This window comes from Phascolarctos cinereus, unplaced genomic scaffold (genome assembly GCF_003287225.1).
Source record: "Phascolarctos cinereus isolate Bilbo 61053 unplaced genomic scaffold, phaCin_HiC Scaffold_4;HRSCAF=312, whole genome shotgun sequence".
NCBI classification, from domain to species: Eukaryota; Metazoa; Chordata; class Mammalia; order Diprotodontia; family Phascolarctidae; genus Phascolarctos; species Phascolarctos cinereus.
The window spans coordinates 680,749,159-680,768,318 of NW_027555847.1; positions in this window are offsets into that span (position 1 = coordinate 680,749,159).

Consider the following 19,160-nt stretch of genomic DNA (forward strand, 5'->3'; position numbering starts at 1 on the left):
TAGTTTCAGGGGATGGTTCACAGTCTGCGTCTGATCTGTCTTTCCAATCTGATTTCATATTTCTCACCCCAAAGCTTTCAAGTCAAGTTAACAAGCGTATATTAAGGGCCTACTATGTACCAGGCACCATTCTAATCACCAGAGATACCAAGAAAGGCAAAAGACAATCCCCGTTCTGAAAGAACTCTCAGTGTAATGTGGGAAACAGCACGCTAAGAGCTGCATACAAGCAAGGTGGGAGCAAGATTTGTTGTTGTTGAGTCATTTTTCGGTTCCATCTGACTCTTCATGACCTCATTTGGGGTTTTCTTAGCAAAGATTCTGGAATGGTTTTCCATTTCCTTCTCCAGCTCATTTTACAGATGAGGAAACTAAGGCACACAGGGTTAAATGACTTGCCCAGAGTCACACAGCTAATAAGTGTCTTGAGGTCACGTCTGAACTCAGGAAGATGAGTCTTCCTGATTACAGGCCCAGCGCTCTATCCATTTCGCCGCCTAGCCCCAAGGACAAGCTGAATTGTGGATAATCGAGAGAGGGAAGGCATCAATATGAAGGAGCGCTGGGAAAGGCTTTTTGAAGAAGGTGGGACTTTATCAGGTCTTGAAGGAAGCCAGGCTTCATTCCGGCCAAAGTAGCTTTCTGGCAGTCAGTCAGTTGGCCGACCGGCACTTATGAAGTGTTCTAATATGCCAAGCCCCAGGCATAGGAAGAAAGGCAAAGGTAGTCTCCTTCTCTCTAGGAGCTCACATTCCAATGGGAGACACAACACGCAAACAATTATGGACATACGAGACATATACTGGGGTGTAAATGGAAAGCCTTCTCAGAGAGAAGACGCTAACAGGGTGGGGAACTTGCCACTAGCAGATGGAGAGGACCAAGAATTCTCTCTTACAGAAGGCGGGATCTAATTTTGAAGAAGGCAAGGGAAACCAGAAGGTGGAGGGGAATCTAGAGATCTTCCATGTATGGGCAGTAAAAAGCCATAGAGTCAGACTTTGGAGTGTTTGTGTTGGGAGGCCGGTGTCTCTGAAAGGGAGAAAAGCGGCAGAAGGCTGGAAAGGTGGAAGGGGGCCAGGCGATGAAGGGTTTGAAAAGCCAAATCGAGGATTGTGTATTCTCTCCTGGAGGAAACAGGGAATCACTGGAGTTTTATTTACCACTGGGGAGGGGAATGGGGTGGGGTGGGGGGTTAACAGTGAGATCTGTGCCTTAGGACAGAATGGATTGGAACAGGGAGAGATGGGCATGGAGACTTACCAGAAGCTAATTTGAGGAGTCCAGGGTTGAAGTGCTGGAGGCCTGGGACCAAGATGGTCAGCAGAGACAAGTGAAGGGAGAAAGGGGAAAAAAACCACAACAAAATATCTTAAGGATTTACTCGATGCTACTGTGCTGAAACAGCAAGATTTGGCAGCAGATTGGGTCTGCGAGGGCAGAAGAAGGGAGAAGTCAAGGAGGATGCTAAGGTGACTGGAAGAATGGTGGTGCCCTCAATAGTAATAGGAAGGCTGGGAAGAAAAGAGATCTGGGTGGATTGGCAAGGCTATGAGTTTGGTCTGGGCCTTGTTGAGTTGGAGATGTCTATAGGACATCCAGTTGGACACGTCCAAAAGGTGGCACTCTCAGGAGAAGAACGATGTCTGGATTTGTAGATCTGAGGAGTGTCTGCTACTCCCCACCATCCATAACACCCCCATCCATAGTGCTCTACCTCTGCCTCAGTGTCTACGTCTGCTATGCCTGGGATGTTCTCCCTCCTGTCTCTTGTCATTCTGACCTCAGTCGGAAGTTGAGGCCAAGTACCACCTCCTACAAGAGCACTTTCTTCATCGGACATTTTGAGTTATTAGCAATCCCACTTTCAAAATTACTTTGTAAGGTCTTATGTTGGAAAATGCCATCCACATCCAAAGAAAGAACTATGGAGTTTGAATGCAGATCGAAGCATACTATTTGCCCTTTTTTTCTTCTGTTTTGTTTCCTCTTTCTTGTGGTTCCTCCTATTGGTTCTAATTCTCCTTTAAACATGACTAATGTGAAAATACATCTAATAGGAATGTATATGTAGAGCCTATATCAGATTGCAGGAGGGAGATGGGGAGGGAGGAGGAAAAATTAAAAACTCAAAAGCTTGTGGAAGTGATTGTTGATAAATTAAAATAAATTAATAAAAAATAAAATAAAATTTTTTTTAAATTACTTTGTATATACTTTGAAAAAAAAAATTTTTTTGGCTGGGCAATGGGGATTAAGTGACTTGCCCAGGGTTGCTACATGGGCTTTCCTGATTCCTCCCTAGCTAGTCAGCCCCATACCCACAATACTCCCAAGAGCCCCAACCGTGTCTGAGGCCACATTTGAACTCAGGTTCTCCTGAATCCAGGGCCAGTGCTCTATCCACTGCACCACCTAGCTGCCCGTGAAAAAACATTTTTTTTTTATCTGTGAACATGTTATTTCCTCCCAATAGAAAGTAAGCTCTTTGAGGGAAGGACTATTTTTGTTTTTGTCTTTGAAGTCCCAGTGCCTAATAAGCGCCTGGCACACAGTAGGTAGTCAACAATCTGTCAATCAACAGCAACAGTAATGACAGCTAGTTGAATTTCTAGAAGTGCTCTCTGTCATCTCGTTTGATCCTCACAACAACGCTCAGAAGGAGGTGCCACGATTATCCCCATTTTACAGATGAGGAAACTGAGGCTGAAGGCTGATGATTGACTTACCCAAGGCCAAAGAGCAAATTTTGAGGCGGGACATGAACTCAGATCTTCCTGTCTCCAAGTCCAGCTCTCCATTACACCGCCTATCTACCAACAAGCCTTTATTAAGCACTGACTATGGGCTGGGCACTGTGCTAATAGCTAGCTAATGGTAATAATAGCTAGCATGACATAAATAGCCAGCATTCACATAGCCCTACAGAGTCTGCAAGGCGCTTTACAAAATCTCATTTGATCCCCATAATAACCCTGCAAGTTGGGGGCTATTATTATTATTATTCCCGCTTTACAGCTGAGGAAACTGAGGCATAGAAAGGTTCAGTTACAGTTACACAGCTAGTAAGTATCTGAGGCTGGATTTGAACTTGAGTCTTCCTGACTCCAAGTCCAGAACTCTCACCCACTTATCCTAGGAATACAAAGAGAAGAAACTCTTGATGATCTGGATTAAAATTGAATGTCTTCCACACCTTCCTTCCCTCCTTGTGTCATTAAACAACCTCTTCTCCAATTAAATCCAGTTCAACAACCGCTTATTAAGCACGCTATTAGGGATATAAAGACAAGATCAAAAACAACCCTTCCTTCAAGTAGCTTATATTTGAGGGAAGATGGGGAGATACAAAATAAAAACATAGATTGTATGATAGGTTCACACAATCTGTCCAAAACACCTTCCACAATGTCATTGATTGGCCTCTATTGTACTTTGCCTTTGCCTTCTTCATTAATTACCTGTCTCGGTGTCTTCCTTTCCACCTCAATGGTTGCCTTCAGCCCAGAGGATTCCAATATTGATGTTAATGTCCTATAAGAAGCTGGGGGTGGATGGGTGGATGGGGAGTTGACCTAGGGAGTTCCCTTAGGTAAATTCTACTTGATAAGTTTGCCAAGGGAGTGAAGCTCTGGACACTTGATGGGCACCTCCCCACGGAGAGTATGGTCATGCCCATTGGCACCTAATGGCAACCCCTAATTACGTCTCAGGGGCTGGGGCATTGCCAAGATGAATTGGCTTGATCACCTGTGATAGGGCAATGAAATACTATGTGATTGGCATCGAAGGTCAGGGAGGAGGAAAAAGAATTTCAGAAATATAAGACAAGTTACAAGATAGTCTGTTATAAACAAGTCCCATAGACCGTCACCAAGGCTACAATAGTTAGGCACTCTGAGCCCCACCAGAGATATTGAGTCTCCCAGCTAATCAACCTTTTTTTTTTTTTAACTCCATTCTCATGACATTCCATATCTCTACCTTACTCATCCACAGGGGCAATTAGACTTCACCATCATTCAAAACTCTTTTACTCCCTCCCATGTTCTTGCTGAAGTTATGCTCTCTGACCACAGCCTCCTATCCTTCCTTTTCTCCTTTGTCCTCCGCTCCTCTTTTTCTCCCTTTTATTCATTCCTTAGCTGCATTGTAGCCAGAAGAGGATAACCAGGATGGTGAGAGATGCACCCTGAGATCTCCACAGACAGGTAAAGATCAGCAGAGAGGACTGGGGACGCTTATCCTGGAGGAGAAATGACTGACAGAACTATAGGAAGGACCCTCATTTAGAAGAAGAATCTGGCATTTGATCTGGCCCCAGAGGAAAGAACTAGGAGCTCTGGGTGCAAGGTGCAGAGGGGCAGATTTCACCTCATTGTTAGAAGGAACTTTGTGGGGCTTCGACCTTGTCAAAGTCCAAGATGAGACTAAGTTCAAAGGGGGAATGGGCAGCCTCCGGAAGCAGCAGGTTCCCCCTCATTGGAGGTCTTTGAACAAAAGTTAGGGCACCACTTATTGGGCACATTGGAGAGGGCATTCTTGCTCAAGTTGGGTTCTGAGAACCTCAGATGGCCCCGAGGTCCTTCCCAGGGTTAAGGTTTTGTCATTCTATGACAGCCTGTTTCCTTCTTCACACTGGGGCTCCCCAAGGGTTGAGCCACTTCTCCATCTCAGACTGGGGGGTTCCTTTAGATCAGAAGCCATGCCCCACCCTGCATGCCCTTCCCCTCCCCGGCCTCTCCCTCCCATCCCAAGACTGTAGGCTTCCCTAGGACAGGGCTTAAGTTTCCTCTTCAGAATCATTTTTATTACCCTCAAGGGCTAGGGCTGGGTGGCCCCATCAGATTCAGGCAGCTGTCCCTCCATCTTCTAGTACTCCTCTCTGCCTGCCTGTCTTCACTGCCCCCCCCTTCCATCCCTCCTACTGGAGCCCTGCAGTCTCTCTTAAATCCCAGTCTCGTGCTGACATCACCCCGTGTTTACCAGAATCCCAGATGTGTGTCCACGTCGGCACAGCCCAACTCAGCTTCGGGTCTTTCCAATGGGAGGTTCCCTCTCTGGCCCCTCAGCCCCGGCTCCCACAGGCATCAGGCTTGGGCCAAACCCTGTCAGTCCTAGCTCTTTCCCCGGCAGTCAAGGGCAGAGACCTGGGGATTTCTAGGACTTTACGTCAAAAGCCCAGGGAGAGATCTCAAGAGGTCACAGGGTCTTACCCCTGCCTTATGGCCTGGCTGAAGACCAGCCCCTCCCCCCAAGCTCCCTACATCCTCTTCTCCTTCACTAGTTCCAGCATTTTCACCTCTAGAATCACAAAACATAGAACATAGAATGTCAAAGCTGGGAAGGACCTTAGAACATACGCAAAGAGACAGATTCGATCTTGATGTAAAGAAAAACTTTCTAACAGTTCATGCTGTCCAGAAGAGGCATGGGCTGCCTGGGTGAGGGTGTGGGCACCCCTCACATTGGAGACCTTCAGATAAAGTCTGGATGACCACTGCTCAGGTCTAAGGGGGGGGTGGGGATCATTTTTCAGGTATGGATAGGGCTGGATGATTACCGAGCCCCTTCAAAGCCTGAAATTCTGAGATTCTATCAACATTGACCATGGATTGTCAGAGCTGAAAGACATCATAGGACACAGGATGTCATTTCTAGAAGGGACCTTAGATCATAGAAGGGCAAACCCGAATTCAAATTCTTTCTCAGACACTTGTTAGCTTTGTGATCCTGGGCAAATCACTCAATAGCTTTCTGCCTCAGTTTCCTCAATTGTAAAATGGGGATAATAATAGCACAACAACCCAGAGTTGTTGTGAGGCTGGGCAGCACAGGGAGGAGGACCCTGAGGGATCATCTAGTCTAGCCACCTCATTGTACAGATGGGAACACTGATCCCCCAGGGAAGGACATCTGCCCAGATTAGTGGCTGAGCTGGAACTTGAGATCCAGGCTTCCAGCTCAGGGTTCTTTGTCCCACTCTACCTTCACTGAGGTCTACCCTAAATTCTGTACTCTGCAATTCTCTTACATCCTTTGGGAGTGTTTTTGTAACAGGGGTACAACAGAAGTAGATACCACAGTGGAAAGAACAGCAGATCTGGAGGCTGAGGACTCAAATTCACACCCTCCCTCAAAAATTTCCCCTTTCTGGGCCTCTGTTTCCTCAATGGTAAAATTAAGGGATTAAACTAAATTACCTCTAAAGTTCCTTCTGTGACTCTATAAGGGCAATTAGGTAGTGAGGTGAAGTGTTACATTTGGAGTCAGAAAGACCAGAGTTCAAATCCTCCCTCAAACATTCAGTTAGCTGTGTGACTTGGGCAAATCTCTTACCCTGATTCAGCCTCAGTTTTCTTCATCTGTAAAATGGGGATAATAATACTAGCCTCCTGCCTTCCAGAGTTGTAACGAGGATTAAATGAGATGACGTGCCGCCGTTAAGTCTTCATTAGTGAAGTGGTGCATGTATTTGAATTCACACTGTTCAAAGTTGTGATTATATAAATATGGTCATTGGTTCTGACCCAGTGGAAAGTTACAGTCGGAATTCCCACTTATTGAGACTTTGCCATGTGTACCCAGCAAAACTTAAAATACTATATAAATGCTAACTGTTCTCAGTCTATGAAATAAGCTTGAGGACAAGCACCCAGACAATTTTTCACCTTTTATCTCTCAAGTAATAGGAATACAATTTAATTTAATTTTTAAAAAGTGTTTATTAAGAACCTACTATGAATTTGGAACTTAGAACTTAAAACAACAACAATGATTGTTAAAAATTGTTTTACATGTAATCAGGGAAAAACAAAATATTTTTTTTAAAAAGAACATACTATGGGGGGGGGGGAAGACCCTCATATGCACCAGTAGCTATTCTAAGCACAGGGAATTAAAAAGCCAAAAACCGATTTCAGGCAAAACTGATCTCAGACCGAAGTTAGATATAACTTGTTCAATAATCCTGTAATTATTCATAGCAAATGAGGCATAAAACAAAGAGGCTGACATCTTGGGGGTGGGGGAGGGGGGAGATGGGGAGAAAATTTGGAACTCAAAATCTTGTGGAAATGAATGTTGAAAAATGAAAATAAATAAATTAATAATAATAATAAAACAGAGGCTGAGGCTTCCCCAAGGATGGGAAGAGAATCAGCATTTATATGGCATCTACCATGTGCTAGGCGCTATTGTAAGTGCTTTTTACAAATACTATGCCATTTGATGCTTTCAACAACCCTGCAAAGTAGGTGCTATTATAATCCCCATTTTATTGGGAAGGAAACTGAGGCAAACAGAGGTTAAGTGACTTGCCCAGGGTCACACAGCTAGTGAGTGTCTGTGGCTGGATTTGAACTTACGTGTTCCGGCTCTGTCCACTGCATCACCAGCTGCTTCAATGCCAAAACCAGGGCAAGAAGAAATTCCCAATAAAAAGTAAGGTCCCCCAGGATGCTCCCGTGTACAGTCGACAACATTGCAGATCCTCTTCCATTAATACTTTTTGTTTTACATCACCTTTATTTCCAATTATCTCCCTCCTCTCAAAGGGCCATTCCTCAGGATCAAGAATTTAAAAACAAAGAAAAAGAAAAACACTTCCCGAGGCATGCCCCTACTAAGTCTGTCTAGATAATGCTGCATACCAGCAGTTGCCCACTAGGTGGCACACTTAACAGAATGCTGGACTTAGAGTCAAAAAGATCAGGGTTCAAATTCTACCTCAGATACTCGTTAGCTGTGTGACCTTGCACAAGTCACTTACCCTCTCTGTGCCTCAGTTTCTTCACCTGTAAAATAAGGTGGTTGGCCTCGATGGCTTCTAGGGTCCATTCCAAGGCTCTGTCTATGACACTATGATAGTCTCCCGCTTGTGCAGAAAGGAGGAAGGTACTAACAGAGATCCATGATGACAATTTATGTGACCATTTATCAACATAGGGAAAACAAAAGTGAAGGAAGAATTCCTATTGTCTATCTTTGATGTCCTTCTATGATCCGACCCTGGTCTCTTTGGCCTCCTAGGTGATTTAATCCACTCAGCTTTGGTCAAAGATGTGCTGGTGCCAGATCTACCAACTCCAGAGAGCCCAGTGTTCAATTTTCTTTCCTTTTTTTTTTCTTTTTTGGCAATTGGGGTTAAGTGACTTGCCCAGGATCACACAGCTAGTAAGTGTCAAGTGTTTGGTCTGAGGCCTGATTTGAACTCAGGTCCTCCTGACTTCAGGGCCAGTGCTCTATCCACTGTGCCACCTAGCTGCCCCCCAGTGTTAAATTTTCAGTGTGGGCATATATAACTCAGAAATCAGCAATTGCCACAAATCAGGCCTTGATTCATTGTTTTGTGGACTGTGCAAGCTTAAGAAAGTGATGTAGAAAATGTTGATAATTCAAATTAAATTTAAAAGTGTGTTGCACATATCTTTTTTTTTTCTCTGGAGAGTTGGTTGTTAAACATTTATTAGTATACCTCTGGCTTTGGTGCCACCAGCCTGGGGCTGTGTCATCCTAGCACATGAGCAATTGTACCTAGCCTGCGTCAGGCCCCAGTCCATATTTCCCATTCCATCCAGCCACCCACCCTGGCCGTGTTCCCCACCGTAGCTTATAAATGGCCATCCTCTTCCCACCTCTTTTTCTGGGAACAGTCATCATATCACTGCCACCACCACTCTGGGAAAGATGGCTCCAGCCGAACCTTCATGGCAAGGATGTCACTGTTAAGGGGCTGGAGACCATTAAAGGAACACCGTGAGCCCAGCCTGCCCTCTTCCGCTCATTCCTTTCTGGGCCGGCTCATTATTCCTTTGCAGCGTCTGTCCAAGGTGTACATACAGATGGACAGGATGAATGAATGAATGAAAAGAGCTTATTGAGACCTTACTGCAAAGCACAGTGCTAAGTGCTGGAGACACAAACACAGAAGCAGCCAGTCCTCACTCCCCTTGACCCCTCTGCAGCCTCAGACGCTGCTGGTCGCTCTCTCCTCCTTGGTGCTCTTTTCTCTCTAGGATTGCAGGACACTGCTCTCACTCAGTTCTCCTCCTACCTGTCTGACTACTCCTTCTCTGTCTCCTTTGCTGAACTCTCTTCCTGAGATCCTTTGATTATTTTGTTCTTTCGTCATATTTTTTAGTCACGTCTGACTCTTCATGACCCCATTTGGGGCTTTCTTGGCAAAGATACTGAAGCGATTTGCCATTTCCTTCTCCAGCTGGTTTTATAGATGAGGAAACTGAGGCAAACAGGGTGAAGTGACTTGCCCAGGGTCACGCAGCTAGTAAGTGTGTACTGAAGTGGTTTTCCATTTCCTTCTCCAGCTGGTTTTACAGATGAGGAAACTGAGGCAAACAGGGTGAAGTGACTTGCCCAGGGTCACGCAGTTAGTAAGTATGTACTGAAGTGGTTTTCCATTTCTTTCTCCAGCTAGTTTTACAGATGAGGAAACTGAGGCAAACAGGGTTAAGTGACTTGCTCAGGGTCACATAGCAAGTAAGTGTCTGAGACTGGATTTGAACTCATAAAAATGAGTCTTCCTGATTCCAGGCCTGGCACTCTATCCACTGTGCCACGTAGCTGCCCATTCCATGATTCATAGGATCCTAGAGTGCTGGACTTGGAATAGGGAAGGCTGGTTCAAATCCTCCCTCTGACATTTGTTAGCTGTATAGCCTTGAGCAAGTCACTTAACCTCTCTGTGACTCAGTTTCTTTATCTGTAAAATGATAAGGTGGGACTAGATGCTCTCTGAGGTCTCTTCTGTCTCCAGTTCTAGGGTCCTATGATCATAGAAGAGCAAAGAATTGAAGGATGACCCGAAGGGCAGTGGAGAAATGCATTGTGGTAGGGAGCAAGCTGTAGCACCTTGCAGCTGGCAAATTGGGCAGAAGTGGTATGAAGGATGTCATCAGAGAAATATGGGGGAGAGGGACAGAGAGGAAGGGGAAGAAGGGTGAGCCAGTCACTTACTAAGAGCTTTTGCATTCCATTGGTATCAATTTATCAGCAGGAGAACTTGAGGAAGGCTCCAGTCAGATAAAGTGGAACCCCAGTGGTGAATTAATGGGAAGAGGGGCAGCTAGGTGGCGCAGTGAATCGAGCTCCAGCCCTGGAGTCAGGAGGACCCAAGTTCAAATGAGACCTCAGACAGCTAGCTGTGTGACCCTGGGCAAGTCACTTAACCCTGATTGCCAAAGCAAAAAAAAAAAAGAAGAATTGATGGGAAGAGAGATCCAGGATGGCATGTGCAAATGGACTGGGACCTGCACTGATTACCCTTAGGCCTGTGAATTTGTTTTTTTTTTTATTTGATGTTTATTTCGACAGAATTAGATTCTTTTGTAATCCTACGTATTTTATTTTATACATTTAAAAACATACTTCTGACAAGGTTCTATAGGCATGAATAAAGCCTAAGGAAATGCTCCTATGATGAAGTCTAAGCTCCAGTAGTTTATTCTAGTGACCTCCCAGGGCTTAGAACAGGACCTTTCCTCTCCCTCTTCCCTGAGACCTTCTCTCTTAGGAAGATGCCTCTGCCCCTCTGGGAGTCCCCTTCTCCCAGTTTCTCCTTCCTTCTGGAGTTCTTCCAGAACCTCCATTTTTTTCTTTTAAAGAATATTTTATCTTTTCCAATTACATATAGAGACAATTTATAACATACATTTTAAAATAAAATTTTGAGTTCCTAATTTCCTCCCTCCCTCCTCTCCCACCTCCTTAAGACAGTAAGCAATTTGATATAGGTTATGTGATCATGTAAAACATATTTCCATATTAGTCATGTTGTAAGAGAAGAAACAGAACAAAAGAAAAAGCTACCAAAAAAAAATAAAGATACTGAAAATAGTATGTTTCGATCTGCATTCAGACTCCATCTATCAGTGTTTTCTCTGGAGGTGGATAGCATTTTCCCTCCGGAGTCCTTCAGAATCGTCCTGGATCATTGTATTGATAAGTCATTCATAGTTGATCATCGTACGATGTTGCTGTGACAGTGTACAATATTCTCCTGGTTCTGCTAGCTTCACTTTGCATCAGTTCATGTAAGTTTCAGAACCTCCATTTTAAAGAAAGGCCCAGGCCAGCCAACTTTCTCTCCTCTCCTGGCTTGCTCCTATCTCTCCAGACTTTTCCACCATGCCACCTCTTTTCAGCTCTGTTTTATGTGTTCTCTTTCCTCAGTAGAATGTAAGCTCCTTGAGGGTGGGGTCTGCCTTTCTTCTTATTTGTATTTGTATTTTCAGTGCTTAGCACGGTACCCGTGATGAATGCTTATTGACTTGACCCACACAAAAATGGTATTGGTTTGTTGAATCGAATTTGTTTAATTAAAAAAAACTTTTTCTTTTTTTACTGAACCTAGATGTTACCGATTTGTTTATTTTGCCCGCTTGAGGTGGGTGGAAGACCTGTTCCTCAGACAGTAAAAGGTTGGGACTTAGAAGCCCCAAATGTGACAGAGAGGAAAAATGGAGGGGAGAAGGCAGGGAGATCTGGGGGTCTTAGACAAGGAAGCCCCAGGGAGGAGCTGAGAGGACCCAGAGATACAAGGAATAGAGCAGGATGATTTGGGAAACTTGCCTGGGTGACTTGGCTCACTTTCTACCTGACCTGGACAAGTCACTTCTCTCCAGTTTCCTCATCTGTAAAATGAGGCCTAATTTGTTAATCCATATCCCAGGGCTGTGGGATGTGGGAAAGCACTTGATAAACCTCTGAGAACTCTAGAAACGGGAGATTTGCAGACCCAAGGAGGGAGAATTGCAGGGTCCAGAGCCAACCTGTCGCCATGGGCCCAACTCACCAGAAGCTCTGACATCTGGCTCTGTTCTATTCACTGCCTGTATTTGGTTTCCTACCTTCCAGCCCTGACCTCATGCTTGGGGAAAAGTCACAGGATGAAAAACTGCAGCATTTCAGAGCCAGAAGTGAACGCATAGAACATGCAACGTCCCCCTTGTTTGATAGGGTGAGTCACAGAGAAGAGAGGAAAATATACGCAAGTTCATGAGAAATTAGAAGCAGAGATGGGGTTCCAGCTCTGGTTTTTGACTCCATTGTATGTTCAGTGGTAGTACTGGGGCAGATGGTTAAACTGAAGGAGGCTATGCCTTAATAAGGGCAGGGGACAGGAGAAGATGGGAGAAGGTCCTGGTTTGGGGTCCCCATAACTCTGCAGCCATGCTATGACCCTAGTTTGAGGATAATCCAGTCAGTTAACAAGTACTACGTATTAGTCATTGCGTTAAATTCTGGGGATTCAAAGAAAGACAAAAACATGGTTCCTCCTCAATGAGCTTCCATTCTAATGGAGGAGAAAACATGCAAATAACTATGTACATGCAGTGTGTGTGAGTGTGTGTGTGTGTGTGTGTATGAAATGGGAGGTAATCTTAGAGGGGCACGCACAGCTTGGGGGACCAGTAAGGCCGCCTACAAAAGGTGAACCTTGAGTTGAGTCTTGAAGGAGGGAAATCAAGAGGCAGAGGGGAAAAGGGAGAGCACCAGAAGCCCAGGGTATGATCAGTCAGTCAGCATACATCTAGTAATGCTTGTGCGAGGCACTGTGCTGAGCCTGAAGATACAAAGAAAGCCAAAAACATGGCGCCCAGAGCTTGTACATAGGTCCTAAAAATCACAGCGCTACCCCGACTTTCTTAGACATACCTAAAACAACGTGTAGCAGCATCTGGTGGTTAGAATGCCAAGAGGCACATCCCTGAGGGAGCAGGATATCGTAGTATTTAAATATTCACCGACTGGACCAGGATATCGGAGCGTCTCTGAGCTGATGGAGACTTTGGAGGATGGAGGATCACCATCTGATCCTGCAAGCCCAGGCCCTCTCACCCACCTGCCCAGCATTGTTCCCCACCACTCCCCTTTGCCTAATCTATGTTCCACCCAAGCCAGACAACTCCAGATCTCAGCATCTTAGAGCTGGGAGGGACCTCAGGAAGCCTCCAACCTAACCCTCACCTAAGCAAGAACAGCTGACCCTGAACCTCCCTCCCTGTTCTCACTCTTCCCTGGGAGGGATCCCCTTCTCCCACCTCTACCCATTGAAATCCTGCCTTCAAGGCAGACTCAGATGCCTCTTCCCTGGTGACACCCCAGCCCCTGAGTGAAACTGATGCAGCACTTCACCAGGACCTCTCCATTGGACTCATTTTATTCTGCCTTGGGTCAGGATGACTTGTGCATTTGCTCTTCTCTCCATTAGGGTAGAAGCTCCTTGGAAACAAGACTGGTTTGGTATCCATCTCTTTATCCCTAGGGCCATTTGTGGGGTCTTGAACACTGGAGTTGACTCATGTTTGTTGACTGAACTTTCCTGTCAATTCAAGATTCTCCCCTCCTGTAGCAGAGCACCCCCAATAATGGGGAGCTTGATTCCCTCCTCATTCCACCATAGGACAGCCCTCGCTGCTAGAATGTTTTCCCTTACCTCAAACTTTAAAAGAACAAAAACACATTGCATTTGGAATTAGAAGACCTAAGTTCAAATGCTGGCTTGGCCATTGACTTCTTTGGCCATTGACCTTGAGTTCCTCTTTTAGAGAAGCATCTGTAAAATGAAAGGGTTGTACTGAATGACCTCACAGTCATTCCGGCTGAATCCCTCTTCCTTTAAGTATTAGACTGCAGCCATCAAGGTCTCCTTTCTGTAGGTTTTTCCATCCTTAGTCCCTGTGGCCAGGTTGCTAGGCCTGTATCATTCAGCCCATAGGCTCTCTTCACTCTTGAGTAGCCTCCCAAGGAACACCAAAGGGGTGAGGGTGGGGCAGTGAATTGAGCCCAGATCAGTTTGTCTGGCCTAGAGCTGGCCAAGCTTCTAGTTTGAATCCCTCCGGACATGTCCAAATGGCCTTGAAGCCCAGAAGGGAGAACAGAAATATGTGATGCTCCCTCTGGTTTGGAATGTTTCCCTCTGAGGCAGAGAACTCTGGGACAGACCTGACTCCCTGTCCTTGAAGCACTTAGCAGAATTGTGTGTTTAGGGGTGACAAGAGAAGGGGGCAAAAGGCCTGGCAGTCCAGAATCCCTGGGGCTGGACGGACATCATAGAGGTCATCTTGTCCACTCTGGCCTCCTCTTCTTGTCTGCCCCTCCTTTCCTTTCTCCAGGTCAAAAATAGGACTGTGACTTTGTAAGTTTAAAGAGCACTAGGGTTGGGACTTAATCTATTCTATCGTTACAATGAGCCCTAAGTGTCTGAGGACAGGTCATTTCCTTGAAGTTCTTCCTCACATTGTCATTTGGGGATTTTGTGGTATGGTGGAAAGCATCTTATGTGTCCTTCATTTTCTTTTTTAATTTCTTTTAAATAATTAATTAATTAATTTTTAGTTTTCAACATTCACTTCCATAAGATTTTGATTTTCAAATTTTCTCTCCCTCCCTTCCTGTCTTCCTCCCCAAGACGGTGTGCAATCTGATGTAGGCTCTACTTATTACATTCATGTGAAGCATATTTTCACCTTAGTCATGATGTAAAGAACAATTAGAACTAATGGGAGGAACCGCGAGAAGAAAAGGAGAGCACATAGCCTGCTTCCCTCTGCCTTCAGACTCCAGAGTGCTTTCTCTGGATGTGGATTGCATTCTCCATCATGGGCCTTTTAGAGTTGTCTAAGATCTTTGCATTACTGAGAAGAGCCAAGTCTATCAAAGTCAGTCATCGCACAACGTGGCTGTTACTGTGTACAGCGTTCTCCTGGTTCTGCTCACTTCACTCAGCATCAATTCATAAAAGTCTTTCCAGGTTTTTCTGAAGTCAGCCTTCTCATCATTTCTTATGGCACAATAGTATCCATTACATTCATATCCCACAGCTTGTTCAGCCATTCCCCAATGGATGGGTATCCCCTCAATATCCAATTCTTGGTCACCACAAAAAGAGCTGCCATAAATATTTTTGTACATGGGGTGTGTCCTTCATTTTCAAAGATGACCAGTGAGGGCTAGCTAGGTGGGGCAGTAGACAGAGTGAGCACCAGCCCTGGAGTCAGGAGGACCTGAGTTCAAATCCAACCTCAGACATTTACTAGCTGTGTGACCCTGGGCTAGTCACCTAACCCTCAGTTTCCTCATCTGAAAAATGAGAAGGAAATGGCAAACTACTCTAGTATCTTTGCCGAGAAGACCCCAAAGGGGGTCACGAAGGGTAGGATGTGACTGAGCAACAGCAGAATTTTAGAGGGGGCCTACTCCACCATTCATTTTATGGAAGAAAGTGAGGCCCAAGACCTGGAAGGGACTGCCAAGACAATCTAACCCAGATGTCATGTTACAGATGAAGAAACTGAGGCCCAGAGTGCTTAAATGATTTGCCCAAGGTCATACAAATAGTATCAGAGATGAGATTTGAACCTAGGTCCTCTTGACTCCAGAGCCAATGCTCTTTCCACTGTACCTTTTGCCTGAGTAGCTTCTCAAGGACACCAGAGGGAAGGGGCACCATATTTTGGAATGAGACTACACAACCACTCATTTCCCTCTCTCTCCTTAGAGATCCTGGGAAGGAGCATCTAGGGTGGATGACAAGAGATATGACTTTTTTTTTTAGGCATTCGAGGTTAAATGACTTGCCCAGAGTCACACAGCTAGTGTCTAAGGCAGGATCTGAACTCAGTTCCTCCTGACTCCAGAGCTGGCACTCTATCCACTGTGCCACCTAGTTACCCAAGAGACTTATATTCTAATCCTGGCTCTGCCCTCTAATTCAGTTTATGTCCTTGGGCAAATCCCTTTCCTGTCCTCAGTTTCCTCATTTATTTAATGGGGATGGTTAGACCCACTTGGACAAAGTCGCTGTACTGCTTTGGACCTCAGTTTCCTCACCTGTAAAAAGAAGGTGCAAGGGGAGCAGGAAGGGAAGAGTGGACTAGGTCCCTTAGAGCTGTGAATCCCATGATGCTAAGAATCTACCCTTTGGGGCTGCCAGGGCTGTTGAGAGGAGAGTGCTTTGTAAACCTAAAGTAATTGTAATCTCTTGTTATCATCTCTTTAGTTGACACCTTCAATTTCTCCACCAGAGGAAAAAAAAGCTTGAACTGATTGGCAGTTCTTACCTTCTTCTGGAAGCCCCTTGCAGAGCAGGGAAGGGGCTAGTGGGGTCAACCTGTCCTTTAGCATTTCTCAGATAGTGGAGGATGAGGATCCATCCCAGGACTAGAAGGAGACAGCAGACAGGAGACAGCCCTCTCCTTAAGGATAAAGGGAGGGGAAAACCAGTCTCTCTCTTCTCACTCTCCTTCCCAGCCCATTCTAGTGAGAAACGAAGGTCCCTAGGTCTTTCCTACCCACTGCCCTGGCCGGGGCCCTTTCTATATGAAGATTCATAAGCAACCCAGGATGGAGAGAGAGGTCAGGGAAGAAGGAAACATCTCTTTCCCCAGGGCTAGCCAACCGGCCGGTCGGCCCTGAATCTAGGGCGCTGGCCCAATATCTAGGGTTCAGCCTCAGATTCAGAGATTAATATCAAGGACTCAGGCCCAGTGCCCAGGGTTCAAGCCTAGGATCAGAGACTCAGATTGAGTAAAGAGGCTTAGGCCCAGTGCCCAGGGTTCAAGCCTAGGATCAGAGACTCAGATTGAGTAAAGAGGCTTAGGCCCAATGCCCAGGGTGCAAGCCTGGGATCAGGGACTCAGATTGAGTGTCCAGGGCTCAGCACAAGACTCTGGGGTTCAGTCTCAGTGACAGATGCTCAGACTTCGTATCCAAGGCAAACCTCAGCTATCCAGGGATGAGGCCCAAGTATCAGAACAGCTCAGGATAACTGGCTGAGGCCCCCTGGCTACGTCTCCTGACCATCTTCATTAGGACTCAAACCCTTGCTATTCCAGACTCGGCAGAAAAGGGCCGACAAGTAGCTCTTCCTCTCCCCCGCCCCAGTATCGCCCCAGATGCCTTCCGGGCACAAGTCCCCAGAACCAGGGGCAGCGCTGAGGCAGGAGGGAGGGAGACCAGAACCAAGGTCTCTGCCCTGGCCCAGACCGTGGCGCCAGCTCAGTGACCTCGGTCTAAGGCACGGGTCCAGCCCTGAGAAAGGCCAGGCAGTCCAGATGGGAGCTAGATAGTGAAGGGGGATGGGAGTTGGCCCGCACATGAGAGAATCTCTCTCTCCCTATCTAGGCCATGAAAGTGAGAAACTGTGTTTCTCTTCCATGTAAATAAAATCAGCGATTCCTGGACTATCAGAGCTGAAGAATAGAGAGTCCAGCCATCTTATTGTAAGGATGGGGAAACTGAGGCTCAGAGGGGTGGGTACCTGTCCTGGGTCACCCAGAAAATAAGTCTGTCTTCCTCTCTGTCTCTCCCCACTCTGGATCTCTCTTTGTCCTCTCTCTCCCTACTCCATCTCTGTCTCTGTCTCTCTTCTCTGTGACTCTGTTTCCTCCAGGTCTCTGCCTCTGCCCTCTCTGTGTCTCTTGTCTCTCTCTCCTCTGTCTCTTTTCTGTGTCTCTCTGTGCTCCCCCCATTCTGTCTCTGTCTCACTCCCTTTCACATTTCCAATCCTTCTCTCTCCGTTCTTTCAGGTGTATGTCTCTGTCTCTGCCCGCTCCGTGTCTCTGTTTCTTTCTGTCCTTGTCTCTCTGTCTCCCCCCTTTGAGTCTCTGTTTCTTTCTGCTCTGCATCTCTCTCTGTCTCTTCCCAATCTGTGTCTCTGTTGTCTCTGCTGGGTCACACATATTGACTCAACCATCTCAAATTTCCAAACAGCTCCAGGCCCACAGGCCCCTCCCCAGCAGGCTCAGACAGGGGTGTGTCCCCGCCAGTCCCACTCTGGGCCCTGCTCCAGCCCCAGCCCCAGTCCCAGCCCCAGCCCCTGCCCCGGCCCAGGTCCCTCCCTCTCCATCCCTCCTTCCAAGGACAGCGGCTAGTGGCCTGTGTTCTGCCCAGGACGGGAGGAAAGCACGTATCTGGAGGGCTGAATAAGTCTGCCGTCCTCAGGCTGGAGACCCAGAGGAGCGGGACCCGGGGGGGCCAGAAGGAAAAAGGGGCATCAGTCCCACTCCCTTCCCTCATTTCCTCCTTTCCCTCCCTCCCTTGGGATGAGGCAACGGGGTCTGGATAGGGATGGGGGACCCTTAAGAAGCCACAGATACACTAACCACACACTCAGAAAGTACCCACACAATACACCAAGGCGCCCACGGAATCACGGAAATGACAGACATCATACACTCTGCTGTCTCCTTTCTCTGGGACTTTGCCTGGGCTGGTTTTCCGAGTCTGGAATGTACTCTCTCCTCATCTCAGCCTCATGGAGTCTATTTTCATTCTAGGGTCAGTTCACCTCCTACAGGAAGCCTGTCTGGATCTTCTCCAACAACCCCCTTCCATCCTTTCTCAAATTCTTTTGTAGATATTTCTCTCTTTACACACAGAGACACACTCATATACTGACACACACAGCCATATCACACGGTAGCACTAACAGACTTACATCCTCACACATGATCTCACTGACATGCACGCACAGTAACATGCACAACACACGTGTGCGCAGTTACCGCCTTACACACACGAGCTGTCTGGAAACTTGAAATAGTGAGATAAGTCAACATGTGTGACCCGGCAGAGATGATGGAGACACAGACTGCAGGGAGACGGAGAGACATACAGAACACAAAAAAACAGAGACACTGAGGGGGCAGAGACAGAGACACACTCCCCGGGGGACAGAGACAGAGGGATCAGAAATATAAGGAAGAGAGATAAAGGCGAGACAGAGACAGAGACACATACCAGACTCTCATGGACATGTACATATGCCCATTCGCCTGCACACTCACACACCATAACCCTCTCACACATGCTCACAATACCAAGTTCACACTCATTCACACGCAGGTACACTCTGACACACACACACCCCTACACACGGTTACACTCTTACAGGAGGTCACACGCAACCACACATGAGCACAGTCTCACTGCTGCATCGAGGAGCACACTTATACACTGTTAAATTCTCGTGCTCACCCTGACACACACACATACACACTCACACACGGTGTCTCACACTCACACACTCACTCTGATGCACACATACACACACGCCGCCCCACAGACCCATCCAAGAACATCTTCGTACACACACAATTCCAATCTCACACACACACTCACACACACTCGCACACACT